Consider the following 18,022-nt stretch of genomic DNA (forward strand, 5'->3'; position numbering starts at 1 on the left):
AAGTCGCCGACAAGTCGTAGCCGGCGCACCGGACAACGGCAACAAGGTCTATCCAAATAAATCACACCCTCTTCCTCCTCCGTTACAGGGATTAGGGATAAGAACTCACCACACGCACACGCTACCTAATCCGGCCCACGAAGCTTGCTCGGTCCACCCTTGGAGTTCTTTGCCGCCTTCTCGTCAGGTCTGCTGACATCTTTCCCCCCAAGCTGGTGCCGCTGGAAATCTTTGCTTGGCATCATGTTCATCTTCCCAGGTTGCCATGGACGGAGGCCAACCCGACCAGCGCACCAGGAGCTGAGGAATCACCTTGCCAGCTCGCTGACAGAGACGTCTGTCCACAACGGCAACAGGATATCGTAGATTGTTGTCAGGATCAGGAATCTCAGTACTGACCTGTGTATGCACTCCCAGCGCCGGCTTGAGTTGAGACACATGAAAGATGGGATGAATGGCACTGGAACTGGGTAACAGAAGTTCATACGCCACCTCATTGATCTTTCCGATAATTTTGTATGGCCCAAAATACCTGAATGCCAACTTGTAATTCTGCCTGGTCGCCACTGATGTTTGCACATACGGCTGCAATTTAAGAAAGACCAAGTCGCCAACTTCAAACGTTCTGGGTGTCCTCTTCTTATCAACTTGCAGTTTCATGCGTTGTTGAGCCCTTTGCAGGTGCATTTTGACCAAAGCAATCATTTTCTGCCTCTCTGGCAACCACTCTTGCAGATCAGGATTGCACAAGTTTCAAATGAATCTGCACCAAAGTGTTTTGGAGGGTGACCATACAACACTTCAAACGGTGACCACCGTTGGGACCATTGTTTAGGACATCCTTGCACAGAACATCTAAGATAAGCTTCCAAGCACTGATTTACACGCTCAGTTTGGCCATCTGTTCGTGGGTGATAGGAGGTACTCATTCTCAACTGTGTATCAGCCATTTTGAACAACTGCTGCCACAAATGACTTGTAAACACCCTGTCCCTATCAGAGATACTAGCTGTGGGCAAGCCATGCAATTTATAGATATTGGTCATATATGTCTTTGCTACCGTCAAAGCTGTGAATGGATGAGACAATGGGATGAAATAATGGCCATACTTAGAAAACTTGTCAAGTTTTAATTGAGGCAGCCCTTCTATGAAATCCATGGATATCACCTGCCAACTGCAGTCTGGCACCGGTAGTGGTTGCAGCAGCCCTGGGTTCTTCACTCTCTCATGCTTTGCCTGCTGACAAGTGACACAGTGTCTTACAAACTCTTTCACAAACTAAATTCCACATTTTCAGCAATTTATGTATGGTTCTTATCAGTTTCTTTTTAATTTTTTCTCAAAGTGTTTGATGAACATGAAATTCATCTTTGCCTCAACATGTGAACTGCATCATTTTAGTGCTTATATATTTCATCAATAAATAAAAGCAGATTGATTAATATAATATTTTAGAGCCGCCACCGCCGGTCCAGCGACGTCCCAACTATCCCTTTACAGTCAACAATCGTAAACCCAAATTCCCTAACACTAACCCGAGCAAAGGTCGCCGGAGTTCTTTCCATCACCGGAGAAGACAACCAGGTTGCCAGTAGAGGCTGAGGACTAGCAGATAGCAATTCGACAGATTTTCAGGAAGCGATTTGTTGACAGATAAATAGAAAACAGTTCTTATTTTTATTCTACAAATCATGGCATATTGATCTTTCACGAGAGTTGTTTTTCCGTTCCACATTAATTCTGCTAACTACCTACGGCAGCAGCAGGTGTTGGGCGAGTTGATGCAAGCGCCGCCCTTGGCGAAATACGCCACATTCCTGCACCAGCTGTTGCAGTCCGGCTGGAAATTCCAGCACGGGCCCATGCAGTTGTACTCCGCCGCCCTGCACCACACAACAATCCGGTGTTAATTACATGCATGGAGTTGAAACCATCGACTAAAATAATGAAAGCTTTGGACATGTTTTAGGCATACCGTAGGATGAAAGGGTAGCAACGATGATGGCGACGACGAAGGCATTGATGAAGCAGCCATTGATGAAGGCAGTGCTGGTTCTGCTTGGAGTTCTTGGTAATGGAGGTAATCGATGTCCGGCGTTTTGAACTTTTGATACGGTTCACCAAGCCGATGTGAGCTTATATGTAAAACTCTGGTGGATGGTTATTTAGCATCCGTTGATTTTTAACGTTACCACTGCTAACTCTCTGAAAGGATTTGTGTCTGATGCTTATCTGTGTGCTATATATATAACTCTGGTGAATTAAGCATACATTGGTTTTTTATGTTGCTATTGCTAATGCTAAATCTTTTGAAGGATCAAATTTGCGCCCAATGCTTATATGTATACTTTAAGCAAGAGTCGTTTATTGGTTAGAATTGAATGATTCATATAAAGGACAATAAAATGATTATCCATCCAGCAAGGACATGAACAATACTTCCTGATGATAAAGATTAGTGAGTGGCTCATAAACTCAGTTTCAAAAAATTCTGCATTTTAGCTGCTTTCTTTTTATTCCTCTTGGTTATCTGTGAATATAATTAACTTTTCTGTTTCAAATTTATAAATACACAATCAGTAGGGGCTCTTGTCCCTTGAGTCCCTCCAGTTTCATAAAAAAAATAAATGCACAAGAAATGGTGCCAGAGTTTGTGGCCTGGTATCGGGAGAGCACAGAAACATGCACATCTGAATTTGTAGTCGTGCTCCTAGTTTCAAAATTTGGTTTGTACTGCTTTTCAAAATAACACGTCATCTACATTGAATTGGTAATTCACGCTTTATGACCTGATTAATTTCTTGTGCCCAATGGATCAAGTTTGAGCTGTTGGATGTGATGCCAGTGATCATGATGGCTGAGTCAGGCCATTTGTACACATGTTAACTTCACTGCAAGGTCCAGCAAGGAGGGTTCCAAGGAACAGCTTTTCTTTGCTGAACTCTACAACTGTGGCAAAAGGCGGGCTCCAGGTGGCTTCCTTGTGACTTGTTGTGAACCATTGGGTTCTGACTCTACCGGTGAGTTTTTTTTTCTTTCTTTCTTTTCTATTCGTTGAAGTTCATCGCAGTTTCTTCATAACCTAGAATTCTGTCAAGAGTTGACTAGCTGGTGTTGGGAAGCTTTAAAACTTTTTTCTTCAAATAATTCCACAATGTCTGATGTTAAGCTGCTGGTTTGTTTGTTGCAGTTGAACACAAAGGGTTTCAGGTCGATGGCCCCTCGGCGGTGAGGAAGAACATTGACTTCGCATGGTGGTTTGCCTGCAGCCCGGGGACCCTTCATCCCAGGGGTGACAACTGACAAGTACATTACTGGGCACTGCAACGCGTTCCACTCATTTACACCAACACATGATAAAGAGAGTGTTAGCTGTCCTTGTTTTTGTCCTTGGAGCACCGGATCAGCTGGGCGACGTAGAAGCACATCTGAAATATAAGAAATACGATGCTGGCGAAGGTTTATGGATGAATATTCAGTAATCTACCAATGCTACATATAGCTTGACGATGAAAGAGAGATAAAAAGACAAAGCTCAGTTTTTTAAAAGAAAAAGGATGGATTGTTGTCATTTATGAGATGGATAACACGCTTCTAGCAAACGTTCAAAAAAAAAAACATGCTTCTAGCAAAATATTGCAGAGCTTTGATGTGTACCTATCTGGGCGATCGTCGACGACTCTGCTTTAGTGACCCATGCTGGCCTCTTTGGCTGTTTCTTGCTGATCGACCATCGTGATGGTCAGGCTCGTCGTCGTCCAGGATTGGGGATTGGGGAGACGGAGGCAAACAACGCCCAGGACGCAGCGGCGCGCTCCGGTGAGCGGCGGCTACTGATGCGTCGATACCGACCGACGGACGGACGCGACTGCCGTCTGGTCGATCGCGTTTGGACTCGTTCCTCGCCGGAGAGCACGACACATTGCCGCAGCAGCACCTGGGTTCGGCCCGGCGAGCGCGCCGTCGCGAGGTGGCCTGCGCGAAGAAAAAGGTGGACGTGGTCCCGGCGACGGAGGCGGACGCGGGACAAAGGCGAGCGGCGGAGCTAGCGGCGGCCGGCGCGCCGCGCGGCTTCAGTGTCGCCGGCCCAAAGTATTTGCAAGATGACCCCTAGTTTGGATCGAATATTTTTCAAATATCCCCCTCATTTAGATCATAATTAATAGTCGCGAGCCGAATATTTAAATATTACCCCTACTATTTACAAATAACCCTCTAAATCGGATCGCGATTAGTAATCGCGATCCGATTATTTTCACTTAACCCCTGATGATTTTCAAATAACCCCCTTGGTGTGGTTCGCTCCGCCTCCGTCCGTCCGCTGCCGCCGCCGCCATCCTCCACGCCGGGATTGCGAAGCCCCACCCCAGCCACCAGTCCCCCGGTCCCCGACTCAATCCCTAGAACCATCCCCGGCTCAATCTCACCACCTGGAGGGCAGAGCGCGATTCGCCGCGCCCGGGGCGTGCGGAGCGAGCCGTCTCGGGCCCTCGGCCTGACCAGCCGACGGCAGCCGGGATCGCGGGAGCGCGGCGAAGACGAAAGCGGGCATGGTCCCGGCACCGGTGGAGCCTGGCACGTGGCGTCACGGCGCACGCGCGCTGGCGCCGGTGGGCTGCGCGTGTCGACGGCCGGCCAACGGCGGGAACAGACTCCGTGGCCGCGACGGCGTCGTCGTCGAGCTGAGGTAGCTCATGTCGTGACAGGTGACACTACCTGCACATCCACTGTCGTGCTGCTGCTTCTGTTCATTTCAGGCTTTGATTTGCCTGCCTCGCACTTTGTGTTACCAGGCAGAACAGAGAGCTGGTTACCTGCTACGCTTACACCATCCTCTGACCTTTTTCTTCTTTTCAACACATGTACAACATCTAATTAAACTCCTACAGACCATTATTCAGTGCCTCCTTCCTCTTGATATTCTACAGCTACACAACAAGTCGATCAAGTCAGCTTGAAACTTCTGGTCTCTATAACTAACGGACTCCTATACATTCCCAGACAGCACAGAATCTACAAGTATAATTAAGAACCTGGAGTGGAATTAGCTCTCTTCAGATTACAAATTCGAAATTGCCTAATGTTTCATATCAAGTTCATCGGCCCTCCGTCTTACTCCCTCCATCTTGAATTATCAGTTGTTTGTGCTTTCTTAAATATATAAATTTTATTATACACCTAGATTATTTATTTAGATGCATAGCAAAGGCAATATATCCGAAAATGCCAAAACGACTACTAATTTGGGATGGAGAGAGTAGAACCTAATGGAATGGCTTCTGCATCTACAAGTATAATTAATTATCCACAAATCCGAAATTCGATTGTTTTTCTTAAGATCAGAATACTCCTTAGATAGGTGAGCGGATCCGCTGATTTTTGCCTTCCGGGTTTGGGTCCGCAGATTGAACACAGCACATCAATTGCATCAGTTTAGTTTCGGTAATGGGGAATGAGATCAGCAACCGGATATTAAGGGGCTGTTTGGAATCACGCCTAAGGCGCCACAGCCTAACCTTAGGCGTGCCAAACCATGTTAGGCACGTATTTGGGTGCTATACTAAGGTTAGCGCGCCACACTTTGTTAGGCGCGGTCCAACTGGCTCGCCACGGGAAAAATAAGCCACAGGTGCGGCGCTCGATTTGGCCGCCGCACCCAAAAATCACGCCACAGCCTCTCGGTCTCCTCATTCCTCCCGTCCGCGCCGCTCAGGTACTCCTCCCCGCCGCCCCCCCTTCCCCCAACCCCCCCCCCCCCCCCGGTGGAAGGCCACCGCCGGGCCACCGCCCGCCGCGCCCCCCTCCCCCCCCCCCCCGGGATTATCTTTATAGATGGGTGCAATGGAGGATTATCTTGAGTATTATTATTATGATTATCTCATTCGAAGAAGAAGGTTGCTTATTTGCATAGCCATTTGCGTTTGTATGTTGTGGTACAAGTTACAAGAACATAGATTGATGAGGAGGCCCAAATATGGTTCTTTATTAGAAAGAGATTTGGAAAGAGAAAGTAGGTTAAACCGTTTATACAATGGAACTGAAGCCAAATGTATTAGTGAGTTGCGCATACATAAAGTTGTTTTTCACTGGTTATGTGGTCTTTTAAGATCCCGTGGATTGTTAGAGGATAGTATCAATGTGTCAATTGAGTAACAAGTAGTTATGTTCTTAAAATTTGTTGGTCATAGATGGACAAACAGATCAGTTGGCTTTGAATTCTTACGCTCCAGAGAGACTGTTAGTAGATGTTTTAATGCTGTTTTGGATGCTTTATGTGTATTGTCTCGTGATATTATTGTCATAAGAACTACAGAAATACATTCAAAGATATCCACCGGCCCGGGAAGATTTTACCCATACTTTGAGGTAATATATATATATATATAATGCAATGAATTCATTTTTATAAATGAATTCATGGCACTTTTTTATTTATGTTAGAAATGTGTAGAAGCATTGGATGGCACACATATACTGGCATCGGTTCCTATATATATGCAAGATAGGTTTATGGGTAGAAAGCACTATCCAACACAAAATGTCTTAGCTGCTGTAGATTTTGACCTTAAGTTTACATATGTGCTGGCCGGATGGGAAGGATCAGCTCATGATTCCTTTGTGCTCCAAGATGCATTGTTACGGCCATTAGGCTTAAAAATTCTAGAAGGTATAAGTCAAGTAATTAATATACCGTGTTTTAGCTTCCAAAATGAATAGCTAATGGTAGTTCAATCTAATTGTAGGTCACTACTTTTTAGCCGATGCTGGTTATGCTGCTAGACCTGGCATATTACCTCCATATCGAGGTGTCCGGTACCACCTTAAGGAGTTTAAGGGTATTAGATGACCGGAAAATCCAAGAGAATTGTTCAACCTTCGTCACTCCTCTCTTAGGACAACGATTGAGCGGGCATTTGGTATACTCAAAAACAGATTTAAGATACTTACAAGTCAACCATTTTTCCCTTTAAAAATACAAGTCAAGATAGTTTTGGCATACTGCACTTTGCATAACTTTATAATTGATGATGGACCTGATATTTATGTTTATGATTATGCGACATGATTTCAAACTCTTCCAAGAAGCAATCATTCACATGGGGATATTAATAGGGACAACCAGCAATGGGAAATCATATGTGATCAGTTAGCTCAGCAAATATGGGATGAGTGGGACCAAAATTGATGCTTGTGCTGCTGTTTTGAGATATTATTTTAAGTGTATTATATGGCTTTATTGAGACCTTATTTAATTGTTTAGAGACATTATTATGTGGCTTTTTTGAGATCCTATTTAATTGATTTGTGTTGCTGTTTTGAGATCCTGTTTAATTGTATTATATGGCTGTTTTGAGATCCTATTTAATTGAATTATGTTGCTATTTAATTGTATTACGGGGCTGTTTTGACACCCTATTTGATTGTAATATATGTATATTTTGAGTCCCTATTTTATTATAACATGTGGCTGTTTTGAGACACTGTTATAAATTGATCTTGAGTAGGGAAGGAAAAGGATGAAGGTGATGGCACCACTCGCGAGAGGACCATTCTATGGGATGAGGATCAAACTAAATTTATGCTTGGTTGTTTCATTGACTATATAAAGGAGCAGCATGCTGGTTTCAAGATAAAAAAATAGCATCACTTTAAGTGTTCAGAAGCGTTGAATAGGCAGTTAAATATGGGGTAATTGCTACTCAAGTTGAGAGACATTTCAGACATTACAAGGAAAATTGGAAGTTTATTAGAATAGCTTTAAGCAAGAGTGGTAACATATTTGATACCTCAAGATCTATGGTTATCATATCTGAACCAGAGAAGGCTAACCTACAGGTATTCTCCTTTTTCAATCTTTTTTGTTAATATTTTGCTAACTGAATAAAATATTGTTTATTAACAAATAGCATGTTACTATATGTAGGTCAGGACAAGAAGGCTCCTGTCCAAGCCCATCAAATTCTTCAATGAAATGCAAGAACTATTCCTTAACAGCAGTACTGATGGTTCTCTTGCAATGGACGCCAACACTTGTATCAATGAGACACAAGCTGATGGAGATAATGATTATGATGATGACATATGCAATGACTTGTTCAGCTATGCTCCGCCTGAAGATAATCTAGGTGATGATTCAGACACTTTACCTTCTCCTATAAGTGGCCAGCCCAGCATGGCATCCCAAGTGGCTGAGCAAAGCTCATCTAGCTCGGGAGTCAAGCGTCTAAGAAGTAAGGGAAAAGCACACAAGAGAGATGTGAGACCAAAGAGCTGCATGTCTAGGGTAGAAGATGCAATCACAACTACTTTAGTGGAACTTCAAAATGAAATTAAGAAGCCACCACCACCTCCACCACCTATGCGCAGTTCTGATGATATATTATGGCAAAGACTTGAGAACATGACTTTAACTACTAACCAAAAGCTGATGGTAGAAACATTTCTAGCATCCAAAGGACAAAAGGAGTTGCGTAGTTTCTTATCAGGCTCATCCGAGGTAACATTTCAGTCATGGGTTTTCAAGTTTTTTAGTGATTCGGGGATGTGAATTGGCTATGTATGATCGCCTGCTATTTTGTTTAAGTACTCAGGTAATATATGTTCTATTTAAGCCGTCATTATGGATATTATTTGCACTTTACAAAGCTGACTTTGCACTTGTACTAGGCTCATCGAGTACTTAGTCGAAGGTGGATGGTGTCAATGGAGGCCGGTTCTTTTGCACTTTGTAGGATGCTCCACTCTTTTGTTAATGAATGAACGCTTCTTTTGAGGGCTAATGAAGATTGATGGTGTTGGTGGTAGCTGCTGCACTTGTTTAGTGGCTGTTATGAACATGTTGCACGGCTGTTATGACCATGTTATGTGGCTGTTATAAACAAGTTATATGCTTATGAACAAGTGGTTATGAACAAGTTATGTGGTTATTAACAAGTTATACTTTACGAACAAGTTATTATTAACATGATATGCTCTTTCTATAGATTTGTTATTTTTTACTCACAAATTGCTTACAAAATTGTTTGGCGTGAATGAAGTTAGGCAGTGAATCAAACAGTTACCACACATATACTGATTTGCCTAACTTGAGGTGTGGTAGCAATCCAAACTGCTGCCACACTTTTTTCCAGATACGCCTAACGTTAGGCGTGGCAACGAACCAAACACAGGTCTAAGGTGAGGCAGCTTAGGCACGCCACATGTGTAGCAAGGTGCTAACGTTAGGCTGTGGCACCTTAGGCGTGATTCCAAATAGCCCCTAAGTTGTAACACGCATGCTTCAACAGAAATACAAGAAATATGTATTTCTGTAGGAAAACTCGTTGAAAGGCTAGCAGTATGGATTAAAGTGTTCACCTTTCCTTCTCAGTTTAAAGTCTGTAGCTCGTTACCAAGATCAACTAAAAAACTGCCGCCAATGAAGCTCTGCTGGTACAACACCTAAAAAGCACTACAACGACAGAACGTCCTCTCTTTTTTTCTTCTAGAGGCGGATCAAAACATACTCGGCTTTTGCAAAGGGAGCGGGGTACTGTAGTAACAGACCCGTCCCTGCAAATATATTTGTAGAAATGGGTGACACCATCACCCGCCCTTGAGAATGGGTGATAAAAATCTAGGTGCTCCCTTCTTCCTCCTTCTGATAGTCCATTGCTTGCTCGGGGGAGGTGCTGCCCGAAAATTAAGAAAAAAAAGAGAAAAAGAGAAGGGAAGGTTTTAAAGTTTGATTTCCTTCGAGTTGGAGGCTGTAGAAGGTAAGTTGGTGCTAATATCATATCTTTTCTAAGCTTTTTTTCGTTAGTTTTAAGGCTCAATTGATGCTCTCTTTGCCTCTAGCTAGATCTATATCTCCATGGTGTAGGTTTATCATTTAGGGCTCCATTTGACTTAAGTTTTTGGATGAAGTTATATTATTTTAGTAGGAGAACAAGATTATGTATTTATTTTGGCTCAATTTCTATGTTTTAGCCTCATTTCCAAAGTAAAAAAATTCCTAGATCCATGAAGGAGAGAGAAGAAGATTTGTTTTTTCTATATTTACGCACATGCATGATAGTTTTTTCCAACAAAATTTAGTTGTTCAATAATAGGTTGGGTTTTGATTTTTTTAGTATCTACATGTTAAATTAATTTTTCCAATATCTACGTATATATAAAAGTATATATTTATGGCTATTTGAGGATCTATTTGCCTCAAACTTTTGAATGAAGTTATGTTATTTTAGTAGGAGAGCTATATTATATGTAAACATTTCCTGGATCCATGGAGGAGGTAGAAGAATATTTAAGTTTTTTTATATTTGCACACATGCATATCTAGGCGTATATAAAAGGTATATATTTTCTAAATTATTGAAGAGCTTGTTTTAATCCATTTAAATTATTTATTGCTGTTCAGATATGGATAGGATATGGATGTACAAAGCACTAAGGATGGATGCCTATTTTCGTGGAGAACTTAATAAATTTATTTGAGCTGCGGAAAACCACACAAGAAATGAGAAGACATAGAGGATATCTTGCCCGTGAAAAATATGCAAAAATATGATAGTATTCACCGACATAACTACAATCAGATCGCATGTGTTGGTGGGTGGTTTTGTTAAGAATTACATGATCTGGACGTATCATGGTGAGAAAGCAGTACCCCCTCCGACGGAGAATACACTCAATAAAATGATAGAAGACGTTGAGTTTGATGGATTGTTCGATGCTTATGATGTATTTTGTACGGATGTCGGCGATGATGATGGTGATGGTGTTGGCGAGGGGCCCATCGATGATGGTAGTGATGACGGATTTGATGACGGTGATTTCCTTAGCCAATTGTTATGCCACACCAAAGTAGAGCTATTGGTAGGTACTGCAAAGGGGTTAGCAAACTTCGAGACGGTGAAAAAATCAGCGGAGGAAAATACGAGCGATCAAAAGGATGTCCGAAATACTGGACCGTGCTTCTTTTCATACTTGAGCTGTTGACTCTAAAGACTAAGCATAGCTGGTCAGAGAATAGTTTCAATGATCTCCTACGTTTGTTGGCTTGCTTGCTTGCTTGCCTCCAAAACCAAATAAAGTGCCCTCCAACACCTATCGAGCAAAGAAGGTTATCAGTTCATTCATGATGGTGTGGAAAGAATTTATGCATGTACAAATCACTATATTCTGTATCGTGGGGATACTTTCAAAGACTTGAACAAATGCCATGTTTGTAAGTCAAGTTGATAAAAAAATGCCGGTTATTGTGGTGACGACATTGAAGATCCAGGTGATGGGAATAAAAGGAAAAGGAAGGGTGCAAGTAATAGTGCCGTCTCTGTTGAACCAACAAACACTACTTTACGCATTTCTGAGAAGCAGAGCAGAATTCCTGCTATAGTTATGTGGTACCTTCCAGTTGCCGACTGCTCGAGGCGTTTCTTCTCCAACCCGAAGGATATTGAACTGATGCGGTGGTGGGATTCAGATAAGCACAAGAAGGATGACAGAAAGCTCCAACATCTAGCTGATGCTTGCCAATGGAAGAAGTTCAATGAGCAATATTATCTGGAATTTGAAAAGGATCCGAGGAATGTTCAGTTTGCGTTGAGTACGGATGGAATGAATTCGTTCGGTGATAGAACTAGCACTCACAGCATATGGTCAATGATCTTGACGATGTACAACCTGCCTACATGAGAGTATCTTTTGCTATTGACCCTTATGTACAACCTGCCTCCATGAATGTTCGGTGATAGAATGTTTACCCCATCCGCTAATCACACCAACCAATCTATCTTCTCAATATCAACACCAAATATCCACTTAATTGAATTTAGAAATGTGAAGCAACAGTTTATAAAGCCATGCATAAATAACTTTTGCAAAAGTCATAAGCAAAATGGTCTCCTTCTATGATTTATTGAGAATTTTAATTAATTTATTTTGGTATTTTTCTATTCTACGTGCAAAAGTCATAAGCAATATGGTGCTGTTATATATGTGCCAAATCATGTTGGTCTCCTTTCATACGCAAATGGACAAAATTCTATGCTACTTATTAGAAGCGATGAGCTAATCTATGCATCTCCAATGAAAAGTAATTTTCTCTAATCTATCTTGCATGGAAAAAATATATAAAAATCTTGCATTTGAAAACTAATAAAAAATTAGGGATGTAGCTCAACTGGTAGAGCGCTAATCTATGCATAATGAAGGTACGGGGTTCAACTCCTCACATCTCCAATAAAAAGTAAATTTATCTAATCTATTTTGCATGGAAAAAAGATATGTTAACTATACTTTTGAAAATTAATCAAAGGTTGGGGATGTAGCTCAATTGGTAGAGCGTTAATCTATGCATGATAAAGGTACAGGGTTCAACTCCTCGCATCTCCATTAGAAAGTTTTTTGCTTTCATTTTTCCTCCATAGAAAAAAAATATAAAACTATTTACAGCACAATTAATAAAATGGTAGGTTATGGGTTTAATACCTTGCACCTCCGTAGAAAGTTAAATAACATTATTGGCATAGACATACATATCAACATGATGTGACACGTATCCACTTATTCTCATCGATCATTCGATAAGAGAAAAAATTAATAATATACATATTTATACATATCTTATACATTCAGCCTACGAAGGAAATAAATTTAGCCTACGAAGGAACAAAGGCCACTAGCCCAGCAGTGGATACATATTTATATATATCCACTGTTTTGTAATATTTTTTAATTGTTTATTTATGTTTAGAACTTGTACTTTGATTATTATTATGAATTTATTATGACTATTATAACTTATGCTGATTATATTATGTATTTGCTTCAAATTATTTTTATATGTAGCATACTTAGCCACATATTCATAGCTCCACCACTACATGCGAGCATCCTGCGCGCTGCGGTCGTCGTCGTCGTCCTTGCCGCGTGCTCGAACAGCATGGGACGGGACTTCAGGGGCGGAGCTACGTGAAGCTCATGCTGTCCCTGGACAGCAATGACTTTTTCTTGGCCCGTTTACATCTATGCTACCAAACAGGCAGGACAGCAGCCCATATAACGAAGTGACCTCAATGGATGACCAGGCTTTCGGCTTGATTGGCCCAGAACAGAACACAAAAAGGCAAAAACGATCTGGCTCCGATCCAAATCACAGTGGCCACAGCAGCGGCGTTTTGTTTCCTAGTCGAAGTCGAACCGTTCCTCTGGTGGCTGGCTGGCAGCATCCAAAAAAGCGATCGCGCCCAGGCCTGAAGCCTAATCGAGCCTGAACGCGCCGCGCCACCTGACGCCTTCTCTTCTAGTTCGGCGAGCAGTCTCTGTCTCTAGGAGAATCGCCCAGGCACAGGTTTGTTCAGCTGTCCGCCTATCCCTGCTATGCTGCTAATTTATTCTAGAACCAAGATTGATCATATTTTTGGCTCTCACATATGTCGATTGTCCTTGGCAGATTCTGTAGGAAGCCAGGAAGTATGGAACGGTTCTTGAAGAGAAAATCACCACCATCAGCTACTGATCAGGATGAAGGATCTTCACAGCGAAATATCAGTGCTCCAACTCGTACTTCTTTGATACTATCACCAAAAGATGTTAATTTAGATGAACTTCCTTTATGATTCGGCTGATAGAAAGAGAATAATAGAATATCCTGGCTTCAAATTACAAGAAGAGATCAGGAGGAGATATTTGATTAGAGGTCCTCATAGACCAGAACCTGGTTTCAATTATCCTCAAACAATCATTGGAAAAAAGCCACGTCGATTTAACCCAGACTGGTTTGAACAATATGATTGGCTAGAATATAGTGAGAAGGTGGATAAAGCATTTTGTCTATACTGCTATCTGTTTAGAGATTGTATTGACGGTCAGGCCGGAAATGATGCATTTGTAACAAAAGGATTTTCTGGATGGAATAATAAACCAAGACTTGACACTCATGTGGGAGGGGTAACAAGCTATCACAATGCAGCTGTCAAAAGGTGTAACAATTTATTGAAGCCAAGTCAATCTATTGAGTTTGCTCTCAAGAAACAACAAGATGTTGCGAAAGAGGAGTACTTTATTCGATTAAGTACTTCGATAAATGCTGTTAGATACTTGTTGCATCAAGGATTAGCTTTTTGTGGCCATAATGAATCTGAAGATTCTGCTAACAGGGGAATTTCCTTGAGTTAGTGAAGCTTTTGGCTGAGCAAAATGAAAAAATAAAGAGGGTTGTACTAAGAAACGCTCCAGAGAATCATCAGATGGTGTCTCCAGAAATTCAAAAGGACATTGCTAATTGCTTTGCAGAGATCATAGTGAATTCTATCATTGAAGAAATTGGTGGTGATGTGTTTTGTTTGTTGGTTGATGAATCTGCCGATGTTTCTGATAAGGAACAAATGGCTGTGGTTTTGCGGTATGTTAATAACCGCGGAGAACTGAAAGAAAGACTTATTGGTGTTGTCCATGTCGCTGAGACAACATCAGCCTGTCTCAAGTCTAATATTGATGCTTTATTTTCCAAGTACAAATTAAGTTGGAAACAAGTGAGAGGCCAAGGTTACGATGGAGCAAGCAATATGAGAGGTGAGTTCAATGGATTAAGAGCTTTGATTCCGAGAGAGAATGGGTCTGCACACTATGTTCACTGCTTTGCTCATCAACTTCAATTAGTCATAGTGGCAGTAGCAAAAAAGAATGATGATATTAGTGATTTTTTTTATATGATATCTCTTCTCCTTAATGTGGCCGGAGCTTCTTGCAAAAGAAAAGACATGATACGACAAAGTCAACAAGAAAAAGTAAAAAGAGCAATAGGTAGTGGACAAATCAGTACCGGAACAGGATTAAATCAAGAGCAAACTCTACAAAGACCTGGAGACACACGATGGTGCTCTCACTATAAGACCCTTAAGAGTCTTAACAGTTTGTTTCCTTCTGTTATTGAAGTACTTCAATATGTGGAAAAGGATGGCCCAAATGACAAGAAACGACGCCAAGCACGTGGGCTGCTAGATTATCTCAAAGATTTTGATTTTGTGTTTCACTTACACATGATGTTGATGATCTTGGGACATGCAAATTCCCTGTCACTTTGTTTGCAAAGGAAAGATCAAGATATATTGGAGGCCATGTCAGAGGTAAAATTAACAAAGCAAAAATTTCAACAAATCAGAGATGATGGTTGGGAATCTTTATTGCAGACAATATATTCCTTTTGTGAAGAACATAGCATTCCTAAGTTGGATATGGAAGAAGAGTATATTGATCGCCACAAGCCAAGGAAAAAGTCAAATCGAACCAACTACCAGCATTATAGATGGAATTATTTGAACTCAGTTATTGACTTGCTACTCATAGAGTTCAATGATCGTTTTGGTGAAACAAATTCTAGTTTGCTTACTTACATGGCTGCACTTAGTCCAAAGGATTCTTTTGGTGACTTCAAATTGGAGAGCTTAATGGAATTGGCTAAGCTCTATCCAAATAATTTCAATCAAGAGCAGTTGAAGGATCTTGCTCATGAGCTTCCTATTTACATTGACAATATAAAAGCTGATGAAAGATTCTCTAACCTAAATAGTATTACTGCACTTGCAAAACTGATGGTGGACACAAACAAGCATCAAGCTTTTCCTTTGGTCTATAAGCTTCTAAAGCTAGTACTTGTTTTGCCAGTTGCTACAGCATCTGTTGAGAGGTGCTTCTCGGCAATGAAAATTGTGAAGACAATATTACGCAGTCGCATCGAGAACACATTTATTAATGATTGCATCATTTGCTTTGTTGAGCCAGCCTTTGTCGCAACAATCTCAGATAATGCTGTAATTGATCGGTTTCAAAAGATGAAGAATTGTAACCGTAGGATGCTTCTATGAGAGGTAAAGACTTTTGTATTGTTACATTATATTTTGTTACGTATTGAACTGAAATTGAAACCTTTTCCTACACATTATTTGCGATATGACATCAATGGTCGTAAATTCTAGCTCCGCCCCTGGGACGGGTGTAGTGCAACGTGATGCGTTCCGGTAGCATAGGCCACATTTAACAGCCACCAAGTGCAAGTATTATCACTAAGAATGTACTCCCTCTAGTTACAGGCATTTGGCGTTTTGCATTGGGTTGTTTTCAGGGAAATCTATTCATCACGTAAGTAGAACTCGGTACTTTGCAGACGGTCCTGTTCATCTTCCTCGCGGAGCCGCCGCGGCCGGACTTCGGAAGCAGGGTTGCTGGGGCACTCATGATCACCGGCAGCCTTAGAAGAGGGGGAGGGGTGGCACGGAAGACCGGCGGCTGCGGCTTGACAACATGTGGGCTAGAGATCGGGCGGGGGCACGGCGTTCACTCGGATAGGGGCGGCACCGCACGGTGGATTTAGCAGCGGGAGTCGCCGAAGACAGGGAAGATGATCGGTGGTGGGGGCGAGCATCGCGTGCCTTCAGCAACGTCTCAGCTCGCAGTAGCTTGCGTTAGGAATAGACGCCCCAGTTATTTTCAGTCACTACTTCCAAACTTCGATGGCAAATTGTTGCTTTTTATGTGTTGATTTTGAATATCCAAAATAACACTAGTAGGTTTGTTTAATTTTATTCTGCAAATGATGGCATGTCGATCGACCCACTGCCGGCATCGATCTTACAGGAGAGAGGAGGGACGCTTCACCATTGTTGCATCATTCCACAGTTCTACTGGCTACTAGCCTACTAGGTGCGGCAGCAGCAGACGCTGGGCGAGGTGGGCGTCCAGTTCAAGCAGTTGCCGCCCTTGCCGAAGAGCGCCACGTTCCTGCACCAGCTGTTGCAGTCCGGGTAGAAGTTGTCGCACGGGCCCATACAGTTGTACCGCGCCTCCCCTGCATGCACACCATAGCAATCGATCACAAGCAATCCACGCATGGATCGGAGCTGAAGGTTGAAGAAAGCATGATGCATGGCGTGTGTACAAAAGCTTTGGACATGCAGGTTTTAGCTAGGGGTACCGTAGGACGAAAGGGTAGCGACGATGAGCACGACGGCCATGAGGATCCGGCAGACGGCGGCGGAGGAAGATGATGCGGCCATAGGCGACGACGACAAGGTTCTGCTGCTTGAACTTTCTGGTAATGGATGCAATCGAGATCTCCGGCGCTTTGGTACGGTTCACCCTGTCGATCTGAGATTTTATATATAGCTCTCGTGAATGGAGATTTAATTTATCATCCATCAACTCTGGTTAATGGATATTTAGCATCCGATAACTCTGGTGAATGCATATTTAGCATCAATTGATTTGTAACGTTACTATACTGCTATAAACCTCTGAATTAAAGGAGTTGTGTACTATTGTGCTTATCTGTGTTCTATATATACCTCTATATTTAGTATCCATTGGTTTTTTACATTACTACTGCTAAATCTCTAAAAGTATTTGTGCCCAATACTTAACCTTGTTGTATAAGCTGCTATTGGTTACAATAAATTCATAAAAGAATGAATTGAAAAAATGCTTCCCAAAGATTAATGACTGGCTAAATTCAGTTTCTTAAAATTCTGTATTTTAGCTGCTTTCTTTTATTCCTATTACGTGTCCAAACGGCTGCAGGGAGGAATAGCAAGAAATTCAGAAATTTTGACAAAGAAATCCCAGTGCCGTCGTGCTGATTAGCATTGAAGTTTTGCTGGTACTTTGGTTGTCCATTGATAGTGTAGGCGTAGCTGATTAGCACTGAAGCTTGAGTCGGGAAGTGCGGTATCTGAATGAGCCATTTCAGTTTGTCAGCAGCTATTCAGTTTCGTCAGAAACCAGCACAGCAAGCCGGCGCAGCAGAGTACCTGACGGTTATGTTTAATCATATATCCATCAGTGAAATTCTCATCTGGCATTCAGATTTGCTCATCTGACGGTTATTTTAATTTATTTTATTTGAAAGGATATTTTATTTGTAAACTCAACATGTTGCAATGTTTCAATAAAATCTCAGTGTGGTTCTTCGAGAGAGAAAAACACATTGTCAAATTCCTTTGATATTGCAATTCAGAAATACAGTGTTAGCACATAATGAACAC

At 41.9% G+C, this 18,022-nt stretch overlaps 1 pseudogene; it reads left to right on the top strand.

The window, feature by feature from the left end:
* Positions 1-2,003: 2,003 nt before the first annotated feature.
* On the top strand, positions 2,004-8,550 carry LOC112902614 (annotated as a pseudogene).
* Positions 8,551-18,022: the final 9,472 nt, after the last annotated feature.

Source organism: Panicum hallii, chromosome 8 (genome assembly GCF_002211085.1).
Source record: "Panicum hallii strain FIL2 chromosome 8, PHallii_v3.1, whole genome shotgun sequence".
In the NCBI taxonomy this organism is placed as follows: domain Eukaryota; kingdom Viridiplantae; phylum Streptophyta; class Magnoliopsida; order Poales; family Poaceae; genus Panicum; species Panicum hallii.